A 4,748-nucleotide genomic window follows, 5' to 3' on the forward strand; every position below is an offset into this window, starting at 1 on the left:
CTCGGGCCGCGTCGGTGGCGGCGGCGAACTGGTCCCGTGGGGACACGTGGCGGCGGCGGGTTGGATGGCGGCGGCGGGCGGACGTCGTCCGGTCGGATCCGGACACGTCCGTCGGTGGCGGGGGTTGATATGTTTTTTTTAAGGAGGAGGACGGGGAGGAAGACGAGATCCGAAAGGAGGGGTGTATATATAGGCATAGAGGGAGCTAGGAGAGTCCAAATGAGGTGCGGTTTTTGCCCACGCGATCGTGATCGGACGCTCTAGGACATGGAGCAGAGTTTGGTGGGTGTTGGGCCAAATTTGGAGGGGTGTTGGGCTGCAACACACACGAGGCCTTTTAGGTCCCTCGGTTAACCGTTGGAGTATCAAACGAAGTCCAAATGATACGAAACTTGACAGGCGGTCTACCGGTAGTAAACCAAGGCCGCATGGCAAGTCTCGGTACAATCCGGAAATGTTTAATCCCCACACACGAAAGAAAGCTAGAAAAGGCCACCGGAGGAGAACGAAGCGCCGGAATGCAAAACGGACAACGGGGAAAATGCTCGAATGCATGAGATGAACATGTATGCAAATGCAATGCACGTGAGGACATGATAAGAGATGCACGAAAAAGAAAAACAACACACGGAGACAAAGACCCGAACCCGAGAAATAAATATAACTTAGCGCCGGAGACGGCAAGAGTTGGATACAAATATGGAAAGTATATCTGGGGCGTTACATTAGTTTTGTCAAAGAATTCATGGGTGCTTAGTTTTATTTGAGGGGTGGGTTGTGCTAGACACCATTATTGTGAATAGATTTTTAAATACTACTATATGCCTAATTTGGCGACGAGCGCTCTCTATATGTACCACCTTTTTTTAATTTCAAGTTTTGCTCCATGGCGCAATCCATCGATACTACTACTGTACAAAAGTATACATTTTTTAAAAGGCTGGAGGGCGGGGCAGTCTAGCTTGGTCGATTTCACGAGAGGCGAGGGCCTTTGTGATTTCACTGCTCATTACTGCTGGAAGGCAGGGCCTTGTGATTTGACTGCTCGTATAAATGTGCCGACGACCTGATGAGGAGCAAAGAACCGTGCAGTATACTCAAGTTTTCCACTGGACTACTACGACGACGAAGGAGCACAAAACACAGCAGCCCAGTGCCATATGGCGATAAAAATGATCTAATTTGCTAGTCATATCATTGTTAGGATTGTTCTATTCATGCCTCGCAGAGAACGTGACACGTGTGGAGAAACACCCAAAGCAAAAGATGAAACACAGGAGCAAAAGAAGAAGGAAGATTATCACCCCAAATGATCTAATTCGCCGCGGAGTTGTAATTGCTTCTTCATCGCCTCCACAACCTCCATCTCCTTGCGCGTCCCCTCCGCCATCTTCTTCATTCTGTCCATGACGTGGGATTTCTCGACGCGAGCCTTCATCATCTATTCCACGGCCGCATTATGTACCTTGACAGCAGTCGGGTGCTCGATGGGGAGCTTCGCCAACTCCTCCTTCTGTTCCATGATGAGGGCCTGCAGCATCGTCATCGAGGAACTACTATTCTCATGCAGCCTCTTCCAGCCGGCGTTATTATCCTTCAACAGGTCGATCTCGTGGCAGAGCTTCGCCTTGTCCTCCTGAAGTTGGAGGATTTTGCCGGTCGCCTTCTTCTCCGAGGCAATGCTCTTCTTCAGCAGCATCACCAAGCCGGCGATCAACTCCCCCTGCTTATTAAGCTCAGCGGGCATGTCGTCGAGGCTCTCCTTCAGCAGCTCCACCAAGCCATGGATGAACTCCTTCGACTTATTGAGGTGCTTATTGAACTGATCGGGCATGCCGTCGAGGGATAACGACTCCAGCATCGTCGGCTTGGCATGTTCGCCTCTGCGACTAGGGCACTCCTGGGAGCCAACGCCTACCCGTGAGAGATCTTTCGAGGTCTCTGCGTGGCGGTGAGCCCTCTTTTTTTCCCGCAACCTTGGTTGCCGCTCCCTTGTTAAGAGTAGTTCTCGACCTAGAGCTCTGCTCATCGGCCATGGCAAGGACGAACGAAGAATAAGCACTTATGAGGAGGAAAGGTGGAGTAATTTTCGGTTAGGTAGTTCCCCTTTTTATAACCTAAGTACTAGAACTAGTACTAATACCTACATAGTGGGAACATGTTCAGGTTTGGTACGTACTAGTAGGTGTGAGCAGGCTTTCAAAAGTGATGGGAACAAGGTAAAGATTAATTGATGGTTTTGGTTTTGAGGCCCGAAACGGCTCCCGATGGGTTTAGTGGAACATAAATTTCAAGTAGACTACACTGCTCAAATGCGTAAATATTATGTTACTGTCAAAAATTGGCACAAAATACGAAGGAGACCAATGGAAGTACTACTAGCAACCCATAATTTAACTACTCGCATGCGCGCAATGGAGTAGTAATGTCTTTCTTCTGCCCTCACGTCCACTCAATTTGCATGCGCTGTATTAATTGACCATCAATGAAGTGAACGACTTTACACGCGTCAAATTATCACATGGGGTGGATCTTGGTACAAAATTGTGTCCGCCTGTGTACCCGCGTGTGCGTGCGAGGGAATGAGTGTGTCTGTGGCGTGCATGCACATCTTTGCTTTGTTCATGTACCGACAGTCTGGCTCAGGGAGCAGCACGTCATTGTGATCAATCCACACAAGGAGGTCGCAACAATGCCTCCACATGTGCCACGTGGCTTCATGAACTGTAAGAGAGACACTGTGTAGCGTGCCATTGGAATTCTAATTTACGTGTTTTGCACATACTCGAAGTACTAGTAAGGTACATGTCGTGGAATTAACACGTCAGATGTCCTTAGTGTGAGGACTTAGTCGCGAGGCCAACACATCTATGTGGTAGCTTGAGATGGGTTGAGCGGAATCGAGAGACGTAGCACAAGACAAGGGTTTAGACAGCTTCGGGCCCCGGGAAACATCATCCGGTAATAACCCTACGTGATGTTTGAGGCTAGATCTCATTATCATCACGAGGGAGTCGCCGTAAACCGACTCTCCTCTAGTTGTGTCTAGCCCTAGAGATTGTTTCTTGCTTGTCCCTCTTTGGGGAGCCCTGCCCCTCCTTATATAAGTTAAAGGGGTGGGTTACATGTAGAGTCCATCTCGGACTAAGACTTAAACTATTTTGACTTCCTTTCCCGGGCTTCTTAACGTCTACCGGTTTAACATTGTCTATCGGTTTAACATTGTCTTATAGTTTAACATTGTCTGCCGGTTTAACATGGTTTTCCGGTTTAACATGGTCTGTCGGATTAACATGGTCTGCCGGTTTAACACTGACTTAACACCTGCCGGTGTTACCATCTGTCTTAACTGTGCCGGTTTAACACTCGTCGGTTTACCGTCTGTCGTAGCCATCTGTCTTAACACCTGCCGGTTTACCACTCACCGGTTTACCAAGTCCCGGCCGGGTTACTACTCCGGCCGGTTTACGACTCCGGTCGGGTCATACCGCGGGGTATATCCCCGACAGTACACGTGCATTGCACGCATTAGATTTTGCAACCAAATTATGAATAAATACCACACTATAGCATGTAAGCTCTGAGTCATATATGCCTGATGTAGACCTTCGTTTAATTCTTATAGTTCATCTCATTGAAAATCAATTAGTTTTTATAAAAAAGCTAGGGCCTCTTGGATTCGTAGGATTTCCAAAACGCGGGAATAGGAAAAACATGAGATTATAGTGGAATGTCGTCTTGAATCCTATAGGATTGTACGAGTGTTTGATTGTGCATAGAAAAATGCAGAATTATTTCAAATAGGTTTGAGTGGATGGGATGTTTCCTATGAAATCTAGTGCACATGAATCATATGGAAAAATTCCTATGGTTTACAATCCTACGAATCAAACAACCAGTTAGGAAAAATTCCTAAGGATTAGAATGCTCCAAAATTCCTTTGAGAATCCTTTGAATCAAAGAAGCCCTTAATCTATTTTATGATTCATGGAATTGTGTGTTGTAAAGCATAAAGTAAAAACAAATAATGGCAATTCAACTAGAAAAAGTTTGGGCAGTTATGATACAGAAGATTCTAGAACAAAGGAGAACCACTGTTGTTTTGAGGTTTGTGCATTATGCTTAAGTTCAACCATGGAGTCTGCTAGATTGTACATGTGAGAAAATCCGGTGGGGGGCTAGAAGATGGTGCGAGGGGCCGAGTGGAGGGAGACTATGAAGGAGTGCACAAGTGCGCGATCGATATTTAGAGACAGGGGGCGAGAACGTGCGCTGTTGCACGCACTGGTGGAGCCATGAAAAATAAATGAGCTAGGGGGGCCAAGCATTGCTAATCCTTTACTAGGATGGCCTATTCATGAACTTAAACCATTTTTACCAGCAATTGTCTAATGATCACATTCATATTAGCCTCGATATATAGTGATGTTAGGGGGGGCATGGCCCTTGCTGCCCCCTGTCTTCGCCATTGTGCGCGTGTCTGAGAGATGAAACGGAAGGCATGGATGATGAGAGGGGGATGTTGGATATATAATTAATGTGGGTGTATTAGCTATATAATTAATGAGAGGGGTTGTTTGGTTCTAGGCCTAGGAGTGCCACACTTTGCCATACAATGTTGCCAAACTTGCCTAAGGTTAGTTCTTCAGGGGCTGTTTGGATTGTGACTATCTTTGCCATATATTGCCACATGATTTTTGCCACAATTGCCACACTTGCCTTAGTTGAGTTGCTCAAATTGTTAGACA

This window comes from Triticum dicoccoides, chromosome 4B (genome assembly GCF_002162155.2).
Source record: "Triticum dicoccoides isolate Atlit2015 ecotype Zavitan chromosome 4B, WEW_v2.0, whole genome shotgun sequence".
Lineage (NCBI taxonomy): Eukaryota > Viridiplantae > Streptophyta > Magnoliopsida > Poales > Poaceae > Triticum > Triticum dicoccoides.